General features: G+C 50.4%; 1 protein-coding gene across 4 annotated transcripts in view; it reads right to left on the reverse strand.

Moving 5' to 3' along the window:
• The window catches only part of CALN1 (calneuron 1), a 535,700-nt gene extending 524,547 nt beyond the window's left edge, over positions 1-11,153 (reverse strand). For all 4 annotated transcript variants that reach the window (XM_066274635.1, XM_066274636.1, XM_066274633.1 and 1 more), the window contains exon 1: positions 10,987-11,153. The gene's annotated coding sequence lies outside the window, so the exon portion shown is untranslated. The remainder of the gene's footprint in view (positions 1-10,986) is intronic.
• Positions 11,154-11,640: the final 487 nt, after the last annotated feature.

The following is an 11,640-nucleotide window of genomic DNA, read 5'->3' on the forward strand; positions in this document are numbered from 1 at the left end:
CATAGTTACTTATGTACACACACATGCCTGCCCATGCACACACATGCACGTCCATGTATACACATGCCTGCCCGTGTCCACACATGCCTTCCATGTACACACACATGCCCACCTTCCAAACACCCAGATGCGAAGGCACCTGGCCTGCAGCCAGCCAGAGGACCTCTCCGTACACCTGTATTTTACAGGTTGATCACCAAGAGAAACAGTGACGCAGAGCATGTCCAGGAGGGAGCCCACGTGTGTGATCCTTCCCCTCCCGAGCCTGGATTTTCTCATTTATAAAATGGCAGCTTTAAACTAAACCGCAGTGCTCTTAACAGAAAGAGGACGCAAAAGTCGAAGCACAGGGACTTTAGAAAGCATGTTCTAAGCTTAACTGAATCTTGGCTGTGGGGACAGATACAGCAGAAGGCGTGCGCTAAAAAATCTTGAGAAACACTGTGCAAAATCATCTCCCAGGGCCTCGGAGTCAGTGAGCAATGGAGCAGGATAGACACACTCGCCCTGATCCCTGGCCGCAGCCTCTGCTCTGAGAAATGGGGTCTGCACACAACCAGCTCCTCAGACAGCCCAAGGTCAGAAAGAGACAGCACCTTCCAGCTGACCTTAGGCAAAATTACTGAGTGATACTGTCTCTCCCCAGCTTTCCAGCAGAACTCTCCCCGTGCCCACTTTTGCCCTGCCTGGCATTCTCCTCCTGTCCTCAGATGCCAGAGCCCTCACGCCCATGGGCAATAAAAACCTTGTCAGCAAAGAATCGGTTATCACCCATTCAGACATCCATGCAGTGTAACTTCCTGTCTCCTTCCAGAGAGACCTGCATATGGCCCCTCCCTAACCTGTAAAGAAAGTGAACCAGGAAAACTGGGGCATCGGAGCAGGGGGTGGAGGTGAGAGATGTGTGCCTGGCATGAAGAGTGTCCCCAGACTTACAATCCCAGAGTTCTGTGGCAGCTCACGGGCATCCCCGAGGAAAGCAGACTCGAGTCAGTACAGGCTGGCATGGTAGAGAGATGCCCAAGAAGAACCACTTGACAAGGAAACATCTGAGGGGCATTCCAAGCTCTATTCCTACCACCTGCCCCCCTCTAATCCTTGGCATTTCTTTCTCACGTTCATTAATAAAGATTAAGTCCCACAATTCTGAGACTAACAACGAAGAGAACGCTCACGTGGGCAAGAACCATGCATGGCCATGTCACGCCTCTGCTTAGGGGTGCACTTGGAGTGCTCTTCCCAAGTTTCTCTAGCTAACACCCTGATGGCCTCTAGGGGCCCTAGTGAGCTCGTCCTAGGTCCCTCCCGGGGCCTCCGTGCCCCGTAAGTCTTTTTTCATCTCTCTCATGGTTCCTCAGAGCTAGGGCCACGTACCAGAGAAGAGGGGAAAGCTAGGCCCCCTCAGCAGAGGCAATGGCTTACTCAGCTCTGCCTCAGCCCCCAGCTGAGCACGGGAGAGGGAGATTGTCTGCCACATCCACCAACCACCAGGAGTGCCCTTGAGAGGCCCCTGACCTCTCAAAGTCCAAACTAAAGGCATTCCCTACCCCCCCTACCACCCCCAAACCCACTGCCAGCTTGAGATCCACCATTTGCACCCTTTTGACTCAAATAATGACCTGCCTCTTCTCCAGTGATTGACAAATGGGGATGTCCACCATTTTGTCTCTATCTGTAGAAGCTTAACTTATTGGACTTGTACTAGATAAGCTTATCAGAATGCAAACAGAAGGCCTAATCTCTGTACATGGTGGCAGTGATTTCGTGAGCTTGAAGATTAGCCTGTCCACAAATCTGCTTTTGTGACTGGTTATTCTCTGTAGCCCCTCAGCTCGGGCCACCCACAGACCCGCTGCCGTGCTGCGCCGGGCCCTGCAGACCCCTCTCCCAGGCATCCCCGCCCACTGGCTTCCTGTTGGCTCAGCCAAGCGAGGACTCAGAGGGAGGAGGGCTGGCCCAGAGGGCGAAAGCCTCGCCACTGCTACGACCAGCCTCACTGCACCTCCTTCCAAGTCCAGCACCAGCTCCGCCCACCTTGTAGAGGTGCCAGGAGAAGCTGGGCCATGACTCTCAGTGGTCAGACCACCAGCCAGGCCACAATCCACCCCCCACCCCCTTGTCCCCTCTGTGTGGCAGTCCTGCTGGGTTGGTGCCTCCCTCAGGGGTCTGAGCACCAGCCCCCGAGGAGCCCTCCTAGGCCAGGTGAGACCACTCCTTCCCTTTTGTTTTCCCAGCCCTGTGGATAGTAGCTATTCTTGCAATGATTAATTCCTGGTTATTTCAGCTTTGCAAGTCCGGTGTAACTAATTCTCTGTATTTAACGCCATCTGTTTGAAATATGTAGCGTGGTTTTGTTTTCCTGACTGGACAAGAATTTTCCCTGGAGATCTCAAATTGGAGTGTATTGATAATCATGATCAAGTGATAATCTGAACATTTTGGCACATATTAGATATTTTTGAGTATAAATGTTAACAGATTAAAGAAAATTACAAGAGAGGGTCAAGTTTTAAGATCATTCTGCCGGTTGGAGCCCATTGGCACAGTCTTACATTACATATTTGTTATTTAGTATACCACATTTGTACATATTAAAAAGAAAAAAATATTCCCAGACTAATTTTAGATCAACCGAATTCAAAACAAAAAATCTTTACGGTGCAATTTAGGAAGTCAACCTCGAGAGAACTAAACTGCACGCCAGCCCAGCAGGGAGGGCTCTGGGTAACATACATTCTCATTCTGCCTATCATATAGCTGTGTTAGATGCATTAGGTAATGCTAGTACATTTCACTAATCTTTTGGAACTTGGACAGTGTAGGATATTGGGCAATTGGAAAGCCTTAATTCATCTCTAATTTCATCCCCTTGGGGGTCTGTGCTCTGAGAACAGCCCAGTGAGAATAAAGGACCCCTGGGCAGAGCCTGGACAAAGTGTGCAAGGCTGGGGGTTTCGAGGGAGCACCCCGGTGTCTTCTCCACACTGAACACCTGCTGATTAGACCCGAGAGCAAGCCTTGGACCAACATCCACGCAGATGCAGATAGAGGAGGAACAAGGCCTGCTCTGAGCGGCGCCCCGTCTAGCTGGGCTGTCTGCAAAAAGACAGAGAGAGCGACACAGTGACCCGCCACAGCGATGAACTTTCCGAGCTCAGGAGCCGGACCCTGCCTATGCCTGGGGATCAGCAAGGCCTCCTCCTCTGGGGAGGCTGTTGTAGAGAAGGGCTGCAAAAAGGCAAAAAAACACAGAGAGCAAAATCGTTCCGGCCCTGGCCGGTTGGCTCAGCAGTAGAGCGTCCGCCTGGCTTGCAGGAGTCCCAGGTTCGATTCCTGGCCAGGGCACACAGGAGAAGCGCCCATCTGCTTCTCCACCCCTCCCCCTCTCCTTCCTCTCTGTCTCTCTCTTCCCCTCCCTCAGCCAAGGCTCCATTGGAGCAAAGATGGCCTGGGCGCTGGGGATGGCTCTGTGGCCTCTGCCTCAGGCGCTAGAATGGCTCTGGACGCAACAGAGCAATGCCCCAGATGGGCAGAGCATCGCCCCCTGGTGGGCATGCCGGGTGGATCCCGGTCGGGCACATGCGGGAGTCTGTCTGACTGCCTCCCCGTTTCCAGCTTCGGAAAAATGGAAGAAAAAAAAAATCGTTCCCTCTTCTACAGGCAGCGGTAAGAATGAGAGAGGGCAAAACGTTTCTGTAGTCCTTCACATCATCCTCTGTCCCTCCTCCCATTCTTCCAGGATGCCAGGTCCAGTAGGACCCAGCGTGTGCTGCCCTAGAGGCCTGGCCTTCGCAAGGCCCTCCGCTCCATGCCCACGACCGCTGGCTTCACTCGAGCCTTTTTTATCTCTCGTCTGGTCTCCTCCAAGAAATTTCTACAGGCATCCCCCACCCCCGCCCATTCGCAGACAGTGCCTGGTGTCTTGCTAGGTATCAGAAATACGGTGGCACTCAGGGGAGAGGAAGCCCAGCCCGGGGGGGGGGGGGCGCTGAGGAGCTTGCAGAAAGACAAATCTCCAGCAACTGCAAAGGAGACAAGGACAAAGAACAGGAAATGAAGACTGCCGCAACCGATTCTCATCACAGGACTGACTGACTCGGAGGGAAGCAGGAAAGGCTTCTGAGAGTGGTGGGAATGCAGGAACCTGGAGGATAAGTCGGTGTTGACGTGGCGGTGGAGAAGGGATGGCTCCCAGCAGACAAAGCAGGCACCACACAGGTGCAGAATGGAGGAAAGACGACACCGATCAAGGAGGAGCTGGTTCCTGGTCGATGAAGAGGCAGGCAGGGAGCCCTCGGGAGGCTTGCAGACTTCATGGTGAGGGAGAAAGACAGCTGCGATGGGGCTAAGCTGGATCGTGCCACAACGAGAGAGGTGCCTTTACAAAAGATTCTCCATCTAGATGGGAGTTCTGAAGTATTTTTGCACCATCCAGGTAAACGACTCAGGAAATTTAAACAAGGGTTTCCAAGTGGGTCAATCTTCCTAATATACAAAACATTTGCTACCCAAGCTGTCTGGGATACAATCAAACTCCTTAATCTACCTAAAAGGCCCTTCTATAAGCTGCTGGCCCTGGTCTGTCTTTTGTTACCTCTCCTCTCTTTCCAGGTCCCCTAATCCACAACAGCCACAGCCACATGAAACTACTGGTAACTCCCATAACAGGCCAGTCTTACACATTTCTGGGCCTTAGCACATGCTGTTCCTCCAGCCTGTAATGCCCTTCTTTCCTACCCTAGTGAACTCCTACTTATTCATCAATGCCCTACTCAGACGGCAGATTCCACATTCTCTAGCAAACCTTCTACCAAGGACCAACTTTCCCCCTACCACCCTCATCTCCCAGGCAGAAAGGGGTACCTACCTCTCTTACAGCAATCAGCACACTATGCATCCATTTTTTTCTCTTACATGACATACGAATATCTCCCACTCTATACGGGTAGCAACAGGTGTCCTTTACCTTCCTATTCTCAGTGCCTGGTATAGGGTGAGCTCACAACAAGTTTAGTTAAAATGAACTGAAGCATATATTTCCACATTAATAAGCTAAGTGAGTTTAGCCCCCTGGCATAAAATTAAAAATTCGTAAAACTCACATTTGTGAAGTTCTAATAAAATGTCAACAATCTGTAACCACTAATGATCTGTAATCAAGGGAAAGTCTGTTCAGTAAGTAAATAGTTGTCTGATTTGTCAGAATAAAGCACAAGTCATGATTCTTTAATTTTCTCATTTTCTTCACATTAGTCAAATTTTCTAGAGTTGTTTCACTGTGTCCCTATCTGCAGAAGTGGACCAACCCAAATGAAGAACAAAAGGCCTCCTGGAGGGAACTGCTACTCTAGTCTTGCCCATGAGTTGCTAAATCAAAAGAAATGTATAGGTTTCCAATTTGTTTTTTTAATTGAGAGCAGGGGAGGCAGAGAGATAGACTCAGCATGTGCCCTGATGGGGATCCACCCGGCAAGCACCTTATGGGGTACTGCTTTGCCCATCTGGGCCATTGCTCCATTGCTCAGCAACTGAGCTATTTTTAGCGCCTACAGTGGAGGCCATGGAGCCATCCTCAGTACCCAGGGCCAACTTGCTCAAGCCAATCAAACCATGACTGTGGAAGGCAGGAGATAGAGAAAGAAAGAGAAGGGGAAGGAGTAGGGGTAGAGAAGCAGATGGTTGCTTCTCCTCTGTGCCCCGACCAGGAATTACACCTGGGACATCCACATGCCTGGCCAATACTCTACCACTGAGCCAACCGGCCAGGGTCTAAGATTCCAATTTTAAAAATGCGCAGTCTAACATAGCAAGGCTTCCATGCACATGAAATATAGGTATAGGAGACACGGAGTGACCAGCCTACAAAAGTGCCAAAGTGTCAACTTACAGTCTCCTCCTGTGAAGGCAGAAAGATGTTCACCTCATTCTGTGAATGAGAAAGTGAATATGAAAATCCCCACACGTCCCACCTCATGAGATCTTTGGGACCACTTGGGATCAATTGTATAAATGTAAGGTCTTGATCAAAGTCTCACCTTGAGTCCCAGATCTGACTTCATAATGAGCCCTTAGGCCCTGTTCTCTGACATATCATGGGTCAGGCTCCATGGCCACCTTTACCCGGTGGACATGGATTTGATACACGTGTTTTCCCCACCACCACCTGCAACCCCCACAGCAGGGCACAGAGATCTGCCTTCTTGAATCACCCATGAATCTGGTCTCTGCCCTATGGCTTTGAAGATCAAGGGACCAGAGGAAACAGCACCCTGTTTTGTTCTCCTCAACCATCCCAGATTTCTCTCTCGCCTGTTCCCCTCTCCCTCCTCCTTCCTTCTCTCTACCCCACTCCCCAAGCTGAGAGAGTGGCGCTCCTGTGTCACAGAATACCTTATGAGAGGGTTTGACAAATTCAAAGCTTAAACTTCACAGGTAAAGAATTAAACTGTCAGTAGTGAAATCAGTCCCCAGAGTGTGGGGGGACCTCTGTGCCTCAGGAGCCCCCTCTAAGTCTAGACACAGTGGTTCAGCCTGAGCAGACATTGGGTTTCCAAGCTGCTTGCTGGTTTATGCTGCAGCCCCCAGAGGGAGGGAGATGGGGAGGCATCTCCAGGTGAACTTCCTGGAGGTGATGAGCAGCTTACAAACTGCTTGACAAATAGCCTTGCTCCACCCACCTGACCTTGGCCACCAGCACAGCCGGCTATGCAATCCAGGTCTCTCGGAGTAGAGCAGCCCCGGCAGGGCACTCTGGATAATGTACATTGTGAGTGGCAGTGTTATTTCCCTAAATCATGCTGCTGTCACTTGGCAAGGCCAGCTACCAGAACTCAAAGGCCCACCTTCCTCTCGTTATCTCATAGCCAGAAGAGATGCCAAACTCAAAAATAAAACCATCGGCTTGTAAGAAAACAAATCAGTCAAACAAGCCTGTGTTACAGACACAAGCTGAGACCAGAAGGAGCGAAGGAGAAGCATGTCCATAGCCTCAGTATCCTGGGTCCAAACACAGAAAACCCAGTGTGGAGAGAGCTGCAGTCAAGCTATGGGGTTCTGGGCAAAAGGCAGCCCTGTCAGGGTTGTGAACAAACACAAGCCAGCCCTATAACCAAGGTCCTTTCTGGTCAAGAGATGGGAGCCATGCAGGGAGGCTTGAATGGGGAAAGGGATAGGAGCTGCCGGGATGCTCAGAGCACCCTCTCTCCTCCCCAAATCAAAAGACAAGTAGCCCAGCTACTTGTCATGGTCCATCCTGAGGTTCAGACTGCATTTGTTTTCCCTGGTCAGAGTCCTTATTAATTGCACACAACTGCTACACAACTAATACGTGTTCATCGTTGAAAGTCAGAAAGCACAGAGCGGTAGTCTCCAAATACCAGATTCACTGCCATTGTTTTCATTCATTGCTGGTGAGAGCCTGGCCAAAGCTCCCTTCCCCACCATGCATCTCTTCTTTTTTTTTTTTTTTTTTGTATTTTTCTGAAGTTGGAATCAGGGAGGCAGTCAGACTCCTGCATGCACCCGACCGGGATCCACCCAGCACGCCCACCAGGGGGTGATGCTCTGCCCATCTGGGGCGTCGCTCTGTTTCGTCCAGAGCCATTCTAGTGCCTGAGGCAGAGGCCACAGAGCCATCCTCAGCACCCGGCCAACTTTGCTCCAATGGAGCCTCGGCTGCGGGAGGGGAAGAGAGAGACAGAGAGATAGGAGAGGGGGAGGGGTGGAGAAGCAGATGGGTGCCTCTCCTGTGTGCCCTGGCTGGGAATCGAACGCCGGACTCCTGCACACCAGGCCAATGCTCTACCACTGAGCAAACCGGCCAGGGCCCCCCACCATGCATCTTCATACAACTGCAACCAGCACCAGCCCTGAGGTGGCTGGGCTCTGAGCCTCTCATGGAGGACCCAGCCTGTCTGTGCCCCGCCTGCACAGGGCCCAACACCTGCTTGGGCAGGCTGACCTTGGAGGCCAAGACCAGACTTATCTGCCTTCTCAGGTTCTAGAACTAGCACATTTTAAGAGATAAAGACCATCCTGGAGCCAACTACCATTTCTACCCGGGACTTAGATAACTCCAAGAATTAAAGGACAGCTCAGAGGGGATGGAGGAAAATCACTTTAAGATTAGAGAGGAAGATTACTATAAGCCCAAAGGGGAAAACATGGAAGCATCTGAGACAGATTTGAACTGGCTGGGAACAGGACAGATCTCATCTAGTACTGTGTCACAACTTAGCCGGATGTTAAAGCAAACTGCTCCCAGCCCCCACCGCCCTAGCGTAGCTTGTGCAGAGGCTTATATGGTCTCCTTTCAGAGAGAGAAAGAGAGAGAGAGAGAGAGAGAGAGACTGGAAATGTGATGTGACCCAAAGCACAGAAAACCAGTAAGTAACATAAGGCTCTGCTGGGTCCTTGTGTAGATATGAATAGATAGGTATCTCTATGGAGTCTTGTAAGCAGTTCAACTCGGGGACATGGCAAAAAGCCAGGGCAAGTAGGGTCAATACTTCCAAAATAAAAAAGCACCATTCCTGTTTTGTATATTATAATTTCCCAGCCCACCTCAGCCCCCTCAACAGTAGTAATAATAAGAGAAGGAGGAGGAGCAGGAAGAAGATGAAGAAGACGAAGAAGGAGGAGCTAGAGGAGGAGGAGAAGGAAGAGAAGAAAGGGGAAGGGAGAGGAGCAGGAGGTCTTTTCCTTGAATTCATATTAGTGCGTCCGAATAGCAACGTTAGGCATATCCAACCCATGGGCGCCCCACTACTGGGCCATCTCTTCTTGCTAATCCCCCATATTCCTGGCTTTTCCCTCTTGCTCTCTGCCTCTTGTGGCCAAGGTTTCACCAAAGCCTGCAGCTTGGCAATCCTAAGCCCATCTAAGATGGCTCATCAAACCTAGAGGAGCAAGGCTCACTCTAGACTCTCCGATTGCAGCTGCCCGGGGTAATACTGTGTCCTGAACAACTCCACTACCCAAATAAAGTTAGAACAATATCCCCAGCTCCCTCCCTCGGCCACAGGAGGAAGAGGTGCTATTGGGATGGCTTATGGCTCCCACTTAGATTCCTCAGTTTTAGTCCTTGGGATAGACACCATCACTTAGCAAAGATACTGAAGGCAGAAACCACCAAGACCCTCTACCAAATCTGGGACTCAACCCATATCTGAGAATCTCCTAGACAGAAATCAGGAGTGGTACCACATAGTCAGCCCCCCAAGGCTTTTTGAGAATGCCCAGTCCCTCTTGATGTCTCCACATCTGGCCCTGGTCCCAGAGGAATATCCACAGGCCCTCTCGGTTCAGCTAATGCTTCAGAGTCCAGGCTATCAAATCCAAAAATCCTGGACGAGGCACAGCTGGTTATCTCAAGGGCCTCTCCCTGGTCTCTCCATAGTTTGAGAGAGAGCAAGAATTCTGGAATCAGGGTGCAGACAAACATGCTCCTGCATAACTTTTATTTGTTCTTCCTGGCTCAACTCAGACATCACCTCATTCAGGAAGTCTTCTGTCATGCCCAAGGTTAGCCTCCTGTTCTCTGCACTCTCAAAGCATCATGTACTCCTTATCTAGACTTACCACATTGTATTGTGAATTCCTGGCCACTTCTCTGCTTCCAAACACATGCTAGACTGTGCACTTTGAGCCCCAGAGGCTTGGCCTTACTGGCTGTTATGAGAGGTTATAGCAGTGACCTCCTACATCTGCCATAGGCTGGGTGCCCCCAGTCCCAATTTGAGTTTTAAAATATGGCCTATGTCTATTTGTGCCAAGATTAACATCTTTCCACTTACCCCTACCTCTAATTGCTGCAGCCAGGGAAATTGAGAAGAGGGGGTTGAAAACAGAGCTCTCCAAGGCTAAACCAACAGAAGAGGATTTTGTAATGTCACAGTCAAGGTTGGGAAAGAGGCAGATACTTTTTTATCATAACGCCCCAAAATTATGCTAGCAGGAAGACATGAATCTTGTCTGTAGGTCTCTGAAGTCTGTGGGCATGAGATTAACACTTTCAGTGTAAGTGATTTGTTGTTTAAAGTAATTTGGGATGAACATAAAGGAACAGAAGAAAAAGCAAACTTCCATCCGGAGAACAAGGTCTAATCTGACTCTAGGTTCCAAGCCTTCCCCTCACTCTGAGCAGCAGTAAAATGCCTGGGGATTCTTATACTGATAAGGGGCTGGGACTGACATCCCAACCAAGGGAATGAATGACCCCAGCCTGGGAAAGGAGCAAAGCAAAATAGAGCAGAATGAGGATGAAAGACAGATAAAAGTGGGAGATCTGGTCAACCAAAAGGACATCCACATGGGGCCAACAACCTAAATACTATGCTTGGTATTATGCAAGGGTTTGAGCTAATTAGTTTGAGGCCACAATACCCACACCTTGGTCCTTTGCCACTCCAGTTCAGTATAGTTTAAATTCTATCCGAGGGAACTGGATTGAAGCACCAACTGAACTTTTCTTGAGGCCGTATGTGTGTCTGTGTGTGTGTATGCACATATGTATGAACAGGCACTTGTCTGGCAAAGTAAGAGAAGAAACCAGCTCTCCTTCCCCAGGTCAATAGCAGGAGCCAAGACGCCGATAGGGTCATTGACGTGAAGGAGTGTATCAACCTGTAGCTGGTGTGGGCAGCAGCTACAAGGGCGTTCACAGTCCGGTACCTCTGGGGAACCAAGGGGTCATTAGGCTTTTAAAATAGAGTGTAGAAATGCTGCACAGAAGTACAAGCAGCTTTGAGGACACAGAGAAAGAGCACTTTAGGGCTCAGGAAGGCTTCCTAGAGAATGTGATGTCCGTGTTGAGCTCTGAAGATCACGTAGAAACTAACCAGAAGCAGGTCCCTGAAATATCCCCCACCCCTGGAGAACAGCTACAGCCCTCCTGCATGTCTAAGATGAGGAAGCTAGTGTGGGGGTCACACACACTCAGATGTCTTACAGCCTATTCATTCCCCTGATGAGGCCCTTTTCACTTACCTGTGATTGTGGAGGGGGTCCCAAACCTTTCTCTGGTCCCAGTCCTGCTCGCTGGGCTGAGAAAATGGAAGTGCGATGTCCACGCACCAGGGAGCCCCGCTCCAGAGCTGCCCCCAGACCGGCTCCCTGGAGCCCACTGAAGCGGTGCGAGACCCTGGCTAAGCCGCCTGCTCAATGGCAAGCGGGAGAAGTGAGCTGGGAGCACCCTGGAGCCCAGCCAGGCCTCTCTGGCCAGAGGGCAGGTGGAGGAGGAGCTGGACAGAGAGCCTCTTAAAACCTCCGGAGGATCAGATTAACCCCCGAGAAGCTGTGGAACCAGAGGGCTGCCAGCGCAGGCTGGGGTGGGGTCGTCTCTCTCACCCCATGCCTCCAGCTGTGCTTGAACCTGAGCAGGACCCCCACCAGCACACTCTGGGTAGAGTCCCTTGCTACAAGGCTGGCTGTTGTTTCACTTTACTCTTCTTTTAAATATAATTTTTATTGAGGTAAAATGCACATGACATAAAACGAACAATGCAGTGGCACTTAATACATCCACAATGTTGGGCAGCCACCACCTCTATCTAGATGCAAAATATTTTCATCATCACAAAAGGAAACCCTATACCTATTAAGTATGTAGCTAGTGCCCTTTCCCCTGGCACCACAATTAGT

This window comes from Saccopteryx bilineata, chromosome 4 (genome assembly GCF_036850765.1).
Source record: "Saccopteryx bilineata isolate mSacBil1 chromosome 4, mSacBil1_pri_phased_curated, whole genome shotgun sequence".
In the NCBI taxonomy this organism is placed as follows: Eukaryota; Metazoa; Chordata; class Mammalia; order Chiroptera; family Emballonuridae; genus Saccopteryx; species Saccopteryx bilineata.